Below are 18,472 nucleotides of genomic sequence, written 5' to 3'. Positions count from 1 at the left end.
TTTTTTTACAAATTTTTATTAGGCCCCCCCTAGGGAACTTGAACCAGCGATGGTTAGATCGCTGGTACAATACACTGCAATTCTCATGTCATTTTTACAGGCTTCTGTTAAGCCCTGCCACAGGCAGAGTGAAGGCAGTCCGGGGGGGGGGGAACCCGATGAGCTGTCGGAGGGGGCTGCCCCCCTCTTTTCAGCTACTCAGATGCTGCGGTCGTGTACATGTAGGAGATAATGCGTCAAGGGGTTAAGTGAATTTTGTTAAACCAAATAAAGTGTATCATGGCTACAGTGATTGATAAGGGGCACATGACCTTTATTGCCTGAAGGCTTAGATTACTCTTAGTCTGTCCCTTGTGCAGCCAATCTTTTTATATTTTTTCCGCTGTTATCACAATGGCAGACTGATTTTGAGCTGAATAACGGAGTCATTTAAGAATAACAGAGTCATTTCTTGCTAGGTAAATGCTGTTTATCCGCTACAGCCTTTCAAAAGGGATTATCAAGCAGAATTTCGGTAGCAACCGTTCTGCCTCAAATTACTCAGGTCTTCAGCTCAATGCAGAATTGTCATTGAGCTGAGGGCATAGAATGGGCAAAAAAGGATCCTAAAATCTTGCAGTTTTCGCTCTTGCCACTGAGTCTCATAATAGACTGACACTTCCTGTTCTGTAGAGATCACTTCTCCGGAGTCATCTCATTATCATCACAGACAGAATTTCAATGAAAAGTAAAACTGACATATGACCCATCATTCATAATTGGTGATGGACACAGTTCCTCTGCTATCCCTTCCTGCACAATGACCTCTGCACAGGTCACAGAGCATGACTAGAACATTCCCCCCTAGAGGTCAATGAACATCTTTCATTCAGAGGTTCCTATGGTCCATGTGGCTGCTGTAAAGCATAGCTCTAAATGCTGTTAACAGTAACTCAGGTAAGACGGCTGCCCCCATAATCATGTACAAAAAATAGAATAATATATATTACGATTAGAGATGAGCGAACTTATCAAAAGTTCGGTTCGGCTAGTTCGCCGAATTTCACAAAAAAGTTCGGTTCGGACCGAACCTGTCACTTCCCTGCGCCGAGCATGCTACTGTCCGGGGTGCTGATAGAGTTAATGGGCTGCACTAACTCTTTCAGCAACCTTGACAGTACATGCTCGGCGCGCGGAAAATACAATTTAAATGTAATAAAAAAAATAAAAATTATACGTTCGTACTTACTTTCCTCCTGTCCGGCCTCCAGCGATGACGTTTCATCCCTTTCGCCGCTGCAGCCAATCACAGGCTGTAGTGGCGGTCACACACGTCAGGATGACGCTTCATCCCACGTGACCGCCTCTGCAGCCAATCACAGGCTGCAGCGGTGACATGGATGAAACGTCATCGCTGGAGGCCGGACAGGAGGAAAGTAAGTATGAACATATTATTATTTTTTTTTGGCATGTATGTATGTATGTATGTATGTATGTTGGCATGTATGTATGTTGTCATGTATGTATGTATGTATATCTGTGCATGTATGTTGGCATGTATGTATATATGTGCATGTTTGTATGTATATTTGCATGTATATATTTGCATGTATGTATGTATGTTTGCATGTGTGTATGTTTGCATGTATGTATTTTTGCATGTATGTTGTCATGTATGTATGTATGTATGTATGTATGTTGTCATGTATGTATGTATGTATATATGTGCATGTGTGTATGTATATTTGTATGTTTGCATGAATGTATGTATGCATGTATGTGTGTTTGCATGAATGTATGTTTGCATGTATGTATGTATGCATGTTTGTATGTATATTTGCATGTGTGTATATATATGTATGTATGTATGTATGTATGTATGTATGTATGTATGTATGTATGTATGTATGTTGTCATGTATGTATGTATGTATGTATGTATGTATGTTGTCATGTATGTATATATGTGCATGTATGTTGGCATGTATGTATATATGTGCATGTGTGTATGTATGTATATTTGCATGTATATATTTGCATGTATGTATGTTGTCATGTATGTATGTATGTATATATGTGCATGTATGTTTGCATGTATGTTGGCAAGTATGTATACATGTGCATGTTTGTATGTATATTTGCATGTATATATGTTTGCATGTGTGTATGTATGTTTGCATGTATGTATGTATGTTTGCATGTATGTATGTTGTCATGTATGTATGTATATATGTGCATGCATGTATGTTTGCATGTTTTTATTTTTGCATGTATGATTATATATATGTGCATGTATGTAATTATGTTTGCATGTATTTATGTTTGCATGTATATTTGTGCATGCTTGTATATATGTATGTATGTATCTTTGCATGTTTGTTTGTATGTATGTATGTTTTCATGTGTGTGTGTATGCATGTATGTACGTATGTATGATAGTTTGCATGTATATATGTGTGTATGTTTGCATGTATGTATACTTGCATGTATATATGTGCATGCTTGTATGTATGTTTGTATATATGTATGTATGGCCATGTATGATACGGTCTGCTGGCGCCCTGTATCTAAGTCAACTTCACGGCAGGCTTCTATACATGGTATAACAGTCAGTATCACACATTAAACTGAATCTAAGCCTACGACATGTTTTATTTCATTTTTTTTTTTTTTTACAGGTTTGGTGTTTGGACTACGTCGGTTTCGAGGACTACTTAGATGACGTTTTTTTTTCTACAATAAAATGGTTAATGAGGGTTGTGTTGGGGGTGCTTTATTTCAATAAAATATTTTATCTTTGTCTTTTTCTTTTCAAATTTTATTACTACCACTTTAGTAATGGCCGATGTCTGAGTGACAACATCCATTACTAAGGCGAGGCTTAGTGTTAGCCGGTGCAGAGGCTAACACTAACCACCATTATTACCCCGGTACCCACCACCACCAGGGGTGCCGGGAAGAGCCAGGTACGATCCAGTACCCGACCATCTGTTGTGATGGTTGGGCTCTGGGGCGGCCGCAGGCTGGTATTATGAGGCTGGGAAGGGCCAAAAACAGTGGACCTTCCCACCCTTGTAATGCTAGGCTGCTGCTGCTGTGTTGTATCTGGCTGGTTATAAAAGTGGGGGGGACCCCACGTCATTTTTTAAAATTATTTATTTATTTAAATATTTTTTTTTTAAAAAGACATGGGGTTCCACCCAATTTATCATAACCAGCCACATACAACACAGTGTTATTAGCCAGGGAATGGACAAAACCAGTGGCCCTTCCCACCCATGTAATGCCAGACTGCTGCGGCCTTGTATATGGCTGGTTATTAAAAATGTGGGGGACCCGTCTATTGCTAAATTTGTTAAATTCAAAAAAAAAAACGACGTGGGGTTCCCCCCCATTTTTATAACCTGCCCGATACAACACAGCAGCAGCAGCCTAGCATTACAAGGGTGGGAAGGTCCACTGATTTTGGCCCTTCCCAGCCTCATGATACCAGCCTACGGCCGCCCCAGTACCCGACCATCACAACAGATGGTCGGGTACTGGATCGTACCAAGCTCTTCCCGGCACCCCTGGTGGTGGTGGGTACCGGGGTAATAATGGGTGGTTAGTACTAGCCTCTGCACCGGCTAACACTAAGTACCGCCTTAATAATGGATGCTGTCAATCAGCCAACTGCCATTATCTAGGCACTAATAAAGTTTAAAAAAAACACAAAGACAATTCTTTTTTATTGAAATAAGAAATCCCCAACAAAACCCTCGTTAACCATTTTATTAAAATTTGAAAAAACGTAGATCTACGCAGAAGTCCAACGAATCGAAGATGTAGTCCAATCGGTACATCAAAATCTGCAACAACATAAAAAAACAGTTATCAATGTGAACAATACCAATACTTCTACTCACCTACACACATATATATACACGCACACACAAACAAACAACCATACACAGACATATATACACAAACACAACAAGATATACACACACACACACACACACACACACACACACACACACATAAACAGACAAACACACACACATATACACGAACTCACACATATACAAACAAAAACACACATATCCAAACACACACACACAGTTATACACACACATACACGAACACATATACACAAACACATATACAAACAAAAACACACATACACAAACACATATACACAAACACATATACACAAACACATATACACAAACACACCCATATATACACACAAACACACACCCATATATACACATATACACAAACACACACATATACAAAAACACACACAAACATCTACACACAAACATATACACAAATACACCCATATATACACAAACATATACACAAACATATACACAAACACACCCATATATACACATATACACAAACACACATATAAAAACAAAAACAGACAAAGTCACATACCCAAACACACATATATACACAAACACACACATACACAAACACGGTTTCTTTTAAATGCTGCTGGGGAACCCGCTCGATCCACTAAATAAGGCTGCGCTACAGTGCAGCATTTAAAAGAAACAGGATCCTGACCTGTCCATAGAGTTTAAGGCAGCACAGAGTATTTCAGGAGATGAGCGTGCAGATTCAGTGCTGCTGTGAACTCTGCTCTTACCATTACGTAGCTCTCAGTCTGTTACCTCTCCTCCACTCCTGTCCTCCAGAACACCTTCACATGATTGGCAAGTCACCACGTAATGGTAAGAGCAGAGTTCACAGCAGCACAGAGTATTTCAGGAGATGAGCGTGCGGATCTTGTGCGGGGTGGTGACTTGCCAATCATGTGAAGGTGTTATTGAGGACAGGAGTCGAGGAGAGGTAACAGACTGAGCTACGTAATGGTAAGAGCAGAGTTCACAGCAGCACTGAATCTGCACGCTCCTCTCCTGAAATACTCTGTGCTGCTGTGAACTCTGTTTTTACCATTACGTAGCTCAGTCTGTTACATCTCCTCCACTCCTGTCCTCTATAACACGTTCACATGATTGGCAAGTCACCACCACGCACAAGATCCGCACGCTCATCTCCTGAAATACTCTGTGCTGCTGTGAACTCTGCTCTTACCATTACGTGGTGACTTGCCAATCATGTGAAGGTGTTCTTGAGGACAGGAGTGGAGGAGAGGTAACAGACTGAGAGCTACGTAATGGTAAGAGCAGAGTTCACAGCAGCACTGAATCTGCACGCTCATCTCCTGAAATACTCTGTGCTGCCTTAAACTCTGTGGACAGGTCAGGATCCTGTTTCTTTTAAATGCTGCACTGCAGCGTAGCCTTATATAGTGGATCGAGCGGGTTCCCTAGCAGCATTTAAAAGAAACAGGATCCTGACCTGTCCACAGAGTTTAAGGCAGCACAGAGTATTTCAGGAGATGAGCACGGGCAGCCGTTCGTTTTTCCGAGCCGTGCTCCCATTATGCACACGACCGTAAAAACACCCGTTATTGCGGGTCGTAATTACGACCCGCAATAACGGGCTCATAGACTTCTGTTACCCACGGGTACCTTTCCGTTTTCTCACGGGAAGGTGCCCGTGCCGTTAAAAAAATAGAACATGTTCTATTTTTCTATTTTACGGGCCGTGCTGCTATAATTATAATGACAGCACGGTTCGCAAAAGCGGCCGGCTGCCCGTGGCCGGCCGGCCGTGCTCGTAATTACGAGTCGTAATTACGAGCACGGCCCGTAAAATAAAAAAATAGAACATGTTCTATCTTTTTAACGGCACGGGCACCTTCCCGTGAGAAAACGGGAAGGTACCCGTGGCTAACAGAAGTCTATGGGCCCGCTATTTCGGGTCGTAATTACGACCCGTGATAACGGGTGTTTTTATGGTCGTGTGCATGAGGCCCCGTAATGATGGGTGGCTACATGTGTGCACCCGTCATTACGGCAGCGTTGCTAGGCGACGTCAGTAAGGGTATGTGCACACACTCTAATTACGTCCGTAATTGACGGACGTATTTCGGCCGCAAGTACCGGACCGAACACAGTGCAGGGAGCGGGGCTCCTAGCATCATATTTATGTATGATGCTAGGAGTCCCTGCCTCTCCGTGGAACTACTGTCCCGTACTGAAAACATGATTACAGTACGGGACAGTTGTCCTGCAGAGAGGAAGGGACTCCTAGCATCGTACATAACTATGATGCTAGGAGCCCGGCTCCCTGCCCTGTGTTCGGTCCGGTACTTGCGGCCGAAATACGTCCGTCAATTACGGACGTAATTAGTGTGTGTGCACATACCCTAAATAGTCACTGTCCAGGGTGCTGAAAGAGTTAACTGATCGGCAGTAACTGTTTCAGTACCCTGGACAGTGACTACCGATCACAGTACCTGTAAAAAAAAAGACGTTCATACTTACCGGGAACTCCCTGCTTCCTCCAGTTCGGTCTCCTGGCCGTTGCCTTGGTGACGCGTCCCTCTCGACATCCGGTCCGACATTCCTTGATGACGATGCAGCCCATGTGAGCGCTGCAGCCAATCACAGGCTGCAGAGGCCTCTGCAGCCAATCACAGGCTGCCGCGTCAGAAAAGGTCGGACTGGAGGAAGAAGAGGGACTCGTCACCAAGACAACGACCGGGTACGTATGAAATGCTTTTTATTTTATTTTTAATCAGCAGCCTCTTTTCTCTATCAGTGATTGATAGAGATAAGTGGCTGCCGATTTGTATAATGTTTTTGACCGGGTTCGGTCAAAACGGGTTCGGCCGAACCCGGTGAAGTTCGGATTCGCTGCGAACCGAACTTTTCCGGAAGTTCGGACCGAAACCGGGTTCGGTTGTCCCGGTTCGCTCATCTCTAATTACGATCAAAAAATAACAGCAGATTAGAAAAAAAGAGTATGTTTCACTATCTGGATTTAATTAGTAAAAAAAATATAGGTGAAAAATATAGGCTTTGAGTACCCTTAGGCTGACATCTCACATAGCGGTATAAATGTGTTTTTTGCCATGAATCACAGAAAAACCGCACAATTTTGTAGTGATTTTATGAAATTGCTTCAAAATAACACAGCTTTCCTGAGATTCACACATTTAAACCGAGACGTGAGAACACAGCCTTGAAAATGTTACTAGCCAATGAAAATCTCAGGGGGGAATTTATTAGGACTTCCATTCCATACGCCAGTCTTAATGACTGCACCATCCATTCCCCCTTTCCATCGGTAATAACCTGAAAAAGAAGTCAACTCACCTCGCTCCTCCTCTTCTCTTCTTCCCTCGGGCACCCTCAACATGATAGATAGATAGATAGATAGATAGATAGATAGATAGATAGATAGATAGATAGATAGATAGATAGATAGATAGATAGATAGATAGATAGATATGAGAGGGGGCGCAAGGGGAGGGCCCCGATGGAGAGTTCAAAGGGGGGGCCATGATGGGGGGGCATGAGAGGGGCTGAGGTGCTGCAAGGGTAGGGGGTGCCACGAGTCGGACGGGCCCCATTTTTCAGCCATGTTGCCAGGACCCTGACGACACCACCAGTAGTACTGCCCTGATGGCGGTCCTGGTGTTCTATAGTTCCCCATTGACTTCCAGCTAACATCTGACCGCAGTGTTTTCTTGTGGCATATAAACAAAAACACTTCCCCACAACCTCAATATATATACGGATATATACGACGAAGGTCAGGTGGGGGAGTATGGAGCCGGTTCACGGACAGAGCCTGATCCATAGAATGAGCATGCCGGCTGTGTGTAACAGCCGACACTTCAGTGTAACGAGAGGGAACCCGCTCATTTAACCCCTTAGATTCTGCGATCAAAAGATACCATTAGAAGAGGGACGAGCTCCTGTGACGTTGCATCGCCTCCCCCTCTGCGATTCAGTGGCGGGGTGCCGATGGTTGGCATGGTAGCCTGGAGGGTTAATGAATGCCGCCAGTGCTGCCATTTTTGTACTTCTATGAAGCCCTGCCTCCGGCAAGGCTTCAGGGGTGACTTTCAGTATAACGATATACTGCAATACATTAGTATTGCAGTATATCATGCAAGTGATCCAATGATCGCTGGTTTACGTCCCCTAGGGGAACTAATAAAAAAAAATTATTACAGTTACTTAATACAGTTAAATAAAGTTTTTTTAATATATAAAAAAATGTAATTTTAAAAGTTAAAAAAAAAACTTTTCCCATTTTCCAGCAAAACAAATGTAAAAAAAATAAATAAAAATAACATAGCTGGTATCACTGCGTGCATAGAAATCTGAACTATTACAATATAACATTAGTTAACCCGCACTGTGAACACCGTATTAAAAAAAAAGATTAAAAAGCCGTATTCTGTGTTTTTTGGTCACTTTATCTCCCACAACAATTGGAATAAAAAGGGATCATAAAGTCCCCAAAAGTGTACTAATAAAGGCTACAGCTCAACCCACAAAAATTAAGCCCTCATATCTCTAAAAAAAAAATACAGAAAAAAAAAAGTTAGAGATCTCAGATTATGGCGACAAAACTAAAATTTTAGTTTTAACAATTATTTTTTTTCTTGTAAAAGTAGTAAAACATAAAAAAAAGATACAAATGTAGTATCGCCGTTATCCTGTTGACCCACAGAATATAGTTAACATGCTACTGAATAACACCTATAACTATTATATTTAGGTTATGTTGTCATGAAATGATTCTCTGTCTTGTTACCAAGAGTTAAGATTTATATAAGTAAGCAATGCAGTAACTGATCAAAATTCCATTCCATCTATTTGCATAAGCAATGCTTCAGAGAGAATTTACATTGCTTATTTGTAGAAGCAGTTGAATAACTCCTGTAGCTATCGGTGCTTGTAGGAGAGTGGGAAACTGAGATTGCTGTATTAAAGACTCTGTGTTCTGTCATTCATTTAATCATTATTTACCTTCCAATTGTCTATGGTAATCACAGAGTAAAATGGTAAATGTACAGTATGGTGTATAGAACACACAGTCTGGTGTTAAGGCTTTCATGTGCAATTTATATCATACGGGTAAGGTAAGGTAAGGTATACATTTTGCATGCACGGACAGTAATGCATTGGAATACATGCATTATATTACAAAAAATAAAATGGAAAAGTAAAAGTATAGTAAAAATGTAAACAAAGTTAAATACAATAATTCATGTTGTGCCATATTAAGGGTATATGCTCCCCTAAAAGCAATGCTTCTAGAAGAGAACATTTCTGTAATATAGCATCTGATGAAGCATAATGTGGTTTGGAATTTGGCAGAAGAAACTTAGTAGCACAGTGTCTCCGTATGAAATCAGAGGCATACAGGAGAACATGATGGTCCGATAAACTTTTATGGGCACTTTATTATGTCTCAGTACAATGTGAAGGTTGTACGGAGTTGTAATATGGCCACTTCCACGAGACTTAACAGACAAATTGATTGTTACCAAAAACCTGCAGATTTGATAGGGGACTTTTCAGGTATATGAGTTGTACTTGTGGAGGTTGTTATGTTTGATCATTTTCTAACACATGTAAATAGTAATGTCAACTATATACATATTTGGGGGTATATAAACGAGTAAACCACAGTAACAATAGCATACATTTTATTAGATTAACACTCAGATAAAACAATACAATTCACCATGTCACAGAAAAAAAAAAGCCAGGATAGTTAAACATTTTTTTAGAAACATACTATTACAATGTGGCTACAGTATTTTCCAATGAAATAAATTGAGTCATGAATCATTAGAGTTCTTGCTTCGCTAAATTTAGTTCTTATATTATTTACCTTCATACAAAATTGAGGTCAAGTCGTCTGAAAACGTAAAGAAGAACATTAGCAGATAAGGATGGAAGGATCATCATTGTCATCATTCATTTTTTTTTCTTTCTGTTTCCTATGTTTATGGAACTTCATGGGACCACTGAAGGGAAGATTCCTGAGCACTGCAATGACAGGGAAATCAATCACCCTATGGGGTAAACACAAACATCCTAGCCCCAAGGCTAAATTCGTTCCTCAGTCACTCCTGTCAGCAAACTGATGTGGAAAACACAATTTCTCCCATTTACCTATTCCACAAGCATTTTTTACCACCATTGGGTTTTCTCTAGATGTTTCCCTGTGGATTGGAATAGAAAGAAAAGAGACAAGACTAAGAAAAGGATGGAAAGCATTGACTGATTCGGAGTAACAAAGCGGAATAATGGGCCATGTGTATCTGTGGCACGACAGGAGATCTCCTATACAGAATATATATCTAATGAACTGATGACCTCTCATTGATCAAAACTCTTCTGTCAGGTGAAGCTAGGCCTCGTTCTGCTCTTATGGTAACGCACACAGACAAAAACAATGACTTTCTTTGATGCAGCATTTTATTATTATCTCTGTGGTTCTTATACTATTGTGGAATTTTGCAATATTATGAACAGACTGCTGGTACCTAAGCACATATTGTATATCAGGGGTGACTGTTAGAATAGCGCTTAATGATTATTTATATTACTGTATAGCTTTTCACTAGAGTATAACTGCATACATAATACAAGTAATCTCTAGACTGCAGTGACTCAGGTATAAATATGAAGCTGTGGAAAATGAGGGCAAAGCAAATAATAATAATACAATAATAATAATTCTTATACTACTACTACTACTCAGGGCCAGACTTAGGGGTGTGCGAGCTGTGCGAGCGCACAGGGCGATGCACCCTTCCAGCATGCTCTTCTCTTAGCTCCACACACGGAGTAAATAAGAGCCGAGGAGCAGAGGAGGAAGCCCCGCCCACAGTCCTTCCGGAAAGAAGTCTGTGATCCTGTCAGCAAGGAGACATGGTAAGTTCCTATGTGTGTCTGTGTGTGTATACAGTATGTTTATATGTTACAGTGTGTGTGTGTGTCTGTGTGTATACAGTATGTGTGTCTGTGTGTATACAGTATGTGTGTCTATGTGTGTATACAGTATGTGTGTCTGTGTGTGTATACAGCATGTGTGTCTGTGTGTATACAGTATGTGTGTCTGTGTTTGTATGTGTATAGGTTACAGTGTGTGTGTGTGTGTGTGTATATAGTACGTCTCCGTGTGTATATGTTACAGTGTGTGTGTATACAGTATGTCTCTGTGTGTATATGTTACAGTGTGTGTGTATACAATATGTCTCTGTGTGTATATGTTACAGTGTGTGTGTGTGTGTGTGTGTGTGTGTGTATACAGTATGTCTCTGTGTGTATTATATGTTACAGTTTGTGTGTATACAGTATGACTCTTTGTGTATATGTTACAGTGTATGTGTGTATATACAGTATGTGTCTCTGTGTGTATACAGTATGTGTCTCTGTGTTTGTATGTGTATATGTTACAGTGTGTGTGTGTCTCTCTCTGAATGTGTCTCTTTGTAAAAGTGTGTGTTCAATATTAAAGTAGAACAGATAAACCGAAGATATCTGTGCTGCCTCCTATATACCCTGCTGTCCCCTATATACCCTGCTGCCCCTATGCACCCTGATGCCCCCTATACACACTGCTGCCCCCTATATACCCTGCTGCCCCTATATACCCTGCTCCCCCTATATACCCTGCTCCCCCTGTATATCATGCTGCCCCCTACATCTCCTGCTGCCCCCTATATATCCTGCTGCCCCTTATATAACCTGCTGCCCATTATATACCCTGCTGCCCCTATATACTCTGCTGCCCCTTATATATCCTGCTGCCTCTTATATGCTCTGCTGCCCCTTATCTACTCTGCTGCCCCTTATATACACTGCTGCACCTTATATACCCTGCTTCCCCATATACCCTGCTGCCCCTATATACCCTGCTGTCCCCTATATACCCTGCTGCCCCTTATATACCCTGCTGCCCCTTATAAACCCTGCTGCCCCTTATATACTCTGCTGCCCCTTATAAACCCCGCTGCCCCTTATATACTTTGCTGCCCCTTACATAATTTGCTGCCCTTATATATATGCCTCTGTGTGCGTGTGTGTTTATATGTGGCTGTGGGTATAGTTATCATCTACGGCATTATCTGTACTCAGAGTTATTACTGTGTTAACTGTTGTGTTACATAGGACTGCAGGTAACATATACTACATTATCTGTACTCAGTTATCACTGTGTTATCTGTGGTGTTACATAGGACTGCAGGTAACGCTACTAAATTATCTGTACTCAGTTATTACTGTGTGTTATCTGTGGTGTTACATATGACTGCAGGTAAAATCTACTACATTATCTGTACTCAGAGAGTTATCACTGTGTTATCTGTGGTGTTACATAGGACTGCATGTAACATATATTACATTATCTGTACTCAGAGAGTTATCACTGTGTTATCTGTTGTGTTACATAGGACTGCAGGTAACGCTACTACATTATCTGTACTCAGTTATCACTGTGTTATCTGTGATGTTACATAGGACTGCAGGTAACATCTACTACATTATCTGTACTCAGTTATCACCGTGTTATCGGTGGCGTTACATAAGACTGCAGGTAATGCTCCTACATTATCTGTACTCAGTTATCACTGTGTGTTATCTGTGGTGTTACATAGGACTGCAGGTAACATCTACTACATTATCTGTACTCCGAGAGTTACCACTGTGTTATCTGTGGTGTTACATAGGACTGCAGGTAACGTCTACTACATGGTCTGTACTCAGTTATTACTGTATGTTATCTGTGGTGTTACATAGGACTGCAGGTAACACTACTACATTATCTGTACTGTGTATATACAGTATGTGCCTGTGTGGGTATATATGGGTCTGTATGTGAATGTGTCATTGTGCTTGTATATACATGCCTTTTATGTATTTATATATGTTCCTGTCTGTGTATTTATCTACCGGTGTATATGTGTTTGTACATCTATATATTTACCTGTATGTATATATTCCAGATGTGTGTATGTATATTTGCCTGTATGACTAAATATCTGTCTTTATGTATGTACAGTATATATGTTCCAGTATGTGCGTGTCTATATATGTGGTTAATTTTTGGCTTGTGTAGGGGGCGGCAATAGAGAGTCCCACACAGGGCGCCATCAAACCTAAAGCCAGCCCTGCTACTACTACTACTACTAATAATAATAATAATAATAATAATAATAATAATAATAATTCTTATTATTATGACATGGAAACATACTGTAATATAGGAGAAAGAAAGAGAGAGAGGGAAACAAAGAAAAATACGTAAGTAGATAGACAGATTTACTTAAAAAAATTATAACAAATTTATACTTAAACTCTTGAAGGACTATGCCCTTGTATTTTATTATTTTTTTTTTAGATGAATTTGAACATTAAATAAATAAAATGGTTACAAAGTTGAACATAGCCTTTAAAGAGGTTGCCCAGGTTAAGAAAAATGAGTCTGTTTTTTTTTTTTTCAAGAGCAGCAACACACTTGTTCATGGGATGTGGCTCCATTGACTTCAATGAGTATAAACTGTTAAACCACATACAATTTGTGAACAGGTGTGGCACTGTTTTTGGAACTAGGCAGCCAGGTTTTTTATATTCCTCTATGCCCTTTTAACCCCTTCCCGACGCAGCCGCTTTTGGACCAAATGACAGAGCCCCATTTTTTAAATCTGACGTGGCAGTTTGTTTGGTAATAACTGTGGAATGCTTTTACCTATCCAAACGATTCTGAGAATATTTTCTCATGAGACATTAGACTTTATGTTAGTGGGAAAATTTGGTTGATACATTCAGTATTTATTTGTGAGAAAAACCGCCAAAAATTAAGCAAAAAATTGCAAAAATTTGCATTTTTATAAATTTGAATGTATCTGCTTGTAAAACAGGTAGTTATACCACACACAATAGTTGCTAATTAACATTTCACATATATCTACTTTATATTGGCATCAGTTTTTAGAACTTTAGCAGCAATTTCTCACATTTTCAAGAAAATTTCAAAAGGCTATTTTTACAGGGACCAGTTCAGTTTTGAAGTGGCTTTGAGGGGCCCATACAATATAAGCCCCAATAAAACACCCCATTTTAAAAACTGCACCTAGTATTTAAAACATTTCAGAATTAAAGCAAAGTAGAGGTGAAATTTACGAATGTAATTTTTTTTTGCAGAAATTCATTTTTAATCCATTTTTTTCTATAACACAGAAGGTTTTACCAGAGAAACGCAACTCAATATTTTTCCCCCAGATTCTGCAGTTTTTAGAAATATCCGACATGTGGCCCTAATGTGATAATGGACTGAAACACAGGCCTCAGAAGCAAAGACGCACCTAGTGGATTTTGGGGCTTTCTTTTTAAGGGTATGCCCAGAGGTGGCGGAGTTCTGCATACACTGTCCGCATCAATGCCGCACAGAATCTGCGTTGCAGATTCTGTTGCGGCTTTGCCTAAAATGGGCATTAAATTGATGCGGACTAGCCGTTGCGTATTGAGGGGAAGAGGGCTTTTCTTCTCTCTATCAGTGCAGGATAGAGAGAAGGGACATCCCTTTCCCTAGTAAAAGAAAAATAAATTCATACTTACCCGGCCGTTGTCTTGGTGCGCATCCCTCTCTTGACATCCAGCCCGACCTCCCTGGATGACGCGGCAGTCCATGTGACCACTGCAGCCTGTGATTGGCTGCAGCCGTCACTTGGACTGAAACATCATCCCGGGAGGCCGGACTGGAGGAAGAAGCAGGGAGTTCTCGGTAAGTATGAACTTCTATTTTTTTTACAGGTTGATGTATATTGTGATCGGAAGTCACTGTCCAGGGTGCTGAAACAGTTACTGCCGATCGTTTAACTCTTTCAGCACCCTGGACAGTGACTATTTACTGACGTCGCCTAGCAACGCTCCCGTAATTACGGGTGCACACACGTAGTCACCCGTAATTACGGGAGCCCCATTGACTTCCTTAGTCTGGCTGTAGACCTAGAAATACATAGGTCCAGCCAGAATGAAGAACTATCATGTTAGTAAAACCAATACGCTCCGCAGCACACATAACATCTGCGGACTTCATTGCGGAATTTTTACTCTCCATTGAAGTCAATGGAGAAATTCCGCAATGAGTCCGCAACAAGTCCGCTACACGTCCGCAACAGTCAATGTATGCTGCGGACACCAAATTCCGCACCGCAGCCTATGCTCCGCAGCGGAATTCTCCGCAACGTGTAAACGAACCCAACTAAAAAGCTGTGGAAAGCAATGGAGAAACGTGTACGCTGCAGATTTCCGCTGCGTACTGTCCGCAGCGGAATTCCAGAGCAATTCCGCCACGTCTGGTCATGCACTAATAGATTATATTTTAGGCACCATGTCAGGTTTGAAGAAACTTTATGGTACTAAAACAAAGGAAACACCCCAAACTTGACCCCATTTTGGAAACTTTGCCCTTCAAGAAATTCCTGTAGGTGTGTAGTGAGCATTTTTACACCACAGGTGTTTCAAAGATTTTATTAGAATTGGGCCGTGAAAATAAGAAATATAATTTTTTCCAATAAAACAGAGTTTTTTTTAATTTCCACAAGGATTAAAGGAGAAAAGCACCCCAACATTTGTAAAGCAATTTCTCCCGAGTAAAACAATATCCCATATGTGGTCATAAATGGCTGTTTGGACAGACGGCAGGGCTCAGAAGGGAAAGAGCGCTATTTGGCTTTTGGAGCTCAAATTTAGCAGGAATGCTTTGCAGAGGCCATGTCGCATTTGAAAAGCCCCTGAGTGGACAAAACAGTGCAAACCCCCCACAAGTGAACCCATTTTGGAAACTACACCCCTCAAGAAAATTATTTAAGGGTATAGTGAGCATTTTAACCCCACAGTTTTTTTGCAGAAATTATTGGAAGTGGGCCATAAAAATTAAAATCTAAATTTTTGTTCATTAACATGTAGGTTTAGCTATTATTTTTAATTTCCACAAGATCAAAAGGCGTAAAGGCCCCCCAAAATTTGCAGAGCAGTTTCTCGTGGTAACAACAATACCCCATATGTGGTCATAAACGGCTGTTTGAGTATATGGCAGGGTTCAGATTGTATAGAGCACCATGCAATATTTGAGGCCTACTATGGTGGTATTTACTACCCTGTGTCATGAAAACAGAGTCTCTGGGGTGTCAAAATATTAGAAACCCCAGAAAAGTGACCCCATTTTGAAAACGAAACCCCTAAACAAATTCATCTAGAGGTAAAGTGAGAAATTTTAGATTGAAAAGTAACACCCTTCAAGGTGCTCATCTAGGGGTACAGCAAACATTTTTTGTGAAGTGACAGCCCTCAAGGTGTTCATCTAGGGGTATAGTGAAAATTAAAAATTTGTGAAGTGGCACTCCTCTAGGTATTCATCTAGGGGTATAGTAAGAATATTTAATTTGTGCAGTAACTGAGGACTACCTGGAAAACCTGTAATGGAGGGAGAGGGAATGGCAGGTCCCACTACCAACTTACCCACCATTCCATAAAATCCAGCCCAATAAATAAATCAAAGGCCTCAGCAAAAAAAGATTTGCTGACACAACCAATCTCATCTGGATTTATTCTTCTCACCCAGTTTTGCAATCTGGATGAAACTGACACTCCCTCGGGTTCTTGGAGTAGTGAGAATTTTTTTTTTATTTTTTTTTTTTTTTTACAAATTTTAAATGAGCAATGGGGCTGGTCAGTCAAAATAAATAAATAAATAAATAAATAAATAATAAGTTGTCATGGCCAATAAGGGAGACAAAAAAGGTGGCTAAAGAATAAATAATATTAAAAATCCAAGGAGGTGTGATATATTTTGAAACATTGTTTCATGCACAGGCCGGGCTTTGTGGGATATGTCTCATATTTATATGTGGTGTTCTTACAAATGCCTCGCTTGGCGCACACACACAGCATTTTTTTGGGGGCTTCTGTTTTTTTTCTGTGGGGCGGGCGGATTTATGTGGGGAAATGCTGGCCGGGAATTATCCTGCTGACGGAAGGACAAGATGAACTGCCCTCCCCTTCCTGTTCAGCAAATATAAGGGCCTTGATGACTTTTTCCTGAAATTGCAGGAACGTATCTCCACTGCCAGCATATCTGCAGAGGACAAAGGCGTTGTATAATGCAATCTGTATAAGGTGTACAGAAAGCTTTTTATGCCACACCTTTGTCTTGCGCATTTTGCTGTATGGTTTTATTACCTGATCAGACAGGTCAATGACACCCATTAAATTAATAGTACTCCTGTACGTAAAATGGTTTGGGGACTTGGTTGGTGGATCAAGGGACAAGGCTGCAGATGCTGTCAGTATAATAACGTCCCTTTTATCCTTATATTTCAGGAGCAGCAGATCGTCACTGCAGACAGCTCTGTTCTCTCCTAATTTCAGTGTCTTACCCAGCAAAGATTTGGGGAGGCCCTTCTTATTTTTGCGGATTGTCCTGCATGCCAATGTGGATCTGGACGAGAGAACTTTTAACAATGGGACACTGTTGTAAAAGTTGTCCAGATATAGATGATATCCTTTGTCGAGCAAAGGATGAACAAGATCCCTGTAACGGCTGCCGCGCTGTTCCCCGCTGCTTCCACGGCCTCTGCTCAAGTTCCCATACACTCCATTCCCTCATGCTCATCCCGAGCTCCATTAACCCGATTCGGACGCTCTGCAGGCTCTGGGCATCGTCAGGTAACTGCATCTCTCACCTCCCTCAACGGCCATCATCCACGATGTGCGGCTGCAGCCACTAGAGGGCGCACGCGCTGACTCTTCCCTTCTTAAAGGGCCAGCGAGTGCCAAAATCCTAAGACTTCCTATTTAAGGATCCTTCTCCCTCAGATCCTTGCTTGTTCAACCAAGTTATCCCTGTGAGCTTCCCTGTACCCAGTTTCCCTGTTACCTTGTCTTCTACCTTTGTCTGGATTTCCCGTTGTGATCTCTGCCTGAACTTGTACTATCCTTGCCTGCCACCTGCCTTGACCCATTGCTATCCATACCCGTAACGACGTCTGCTGCCTGTCCTGACTTCTGGCCTATTCATCTGACTGCCTCTAAACCTGCTGTGCCAAGCGTCGCCCTGGGTTACAAGCACCATCTCCCAGACGACACAGAGGATCCACAAACAAACCGGTGAGAACCATTATGATCCCATATGATCTTTCCACTAATTCCTAGGAAGGGGGGGGGCATTCTGGGGATCTATATAGGAGTTTTTCCCTCATAAACTCTAAAAGATTGGGTGTAACCGGTGGCACTTTCACATAACTTTTATTGGGTAGATACTGCCTGAAATGCAGTCTACCTTTGAAACTCACTAATGATTCATCTACTGCAATGTTTTGTTGGGGGATATAAACTTTGTGAGTAGTGGGCAATTAATGGTCTAATTTTATAGAGCCTATCAAAACTTGGGTCCTGTGGGGGTGGGCAGTGACTGTTGTCATTGTAGTGCAAGAACTTCAGGATTGTGCAGTACAGGGGGTATTATATAAAATATTAGGGGATTAATAGTCTCTAATACTTGGCTTTTTGACGAGACCAAAGCTTAAAAATAGGCCCCAAAATTTCCCTAATTCCACT

The sequence above is a fragment of the Rhinoderma darwinii genome, chromosome 10 (assembly GCF_050947455.1).
Source record: "Rhinoderma darwinii isolate aRhiDar2 chromosome 10, aRhiDar2.hap1, whole genome shotgun sequence".
Taxonomy (NCBI): Eukaryota; Metazoa; Chordata; class Amphibia; order Anura; family Rhinodermatidae; genus Rhinoderma; species Rhinoderma darwinii.
This window is presented reverse-complemented; position numbering follows the sequence as displayed.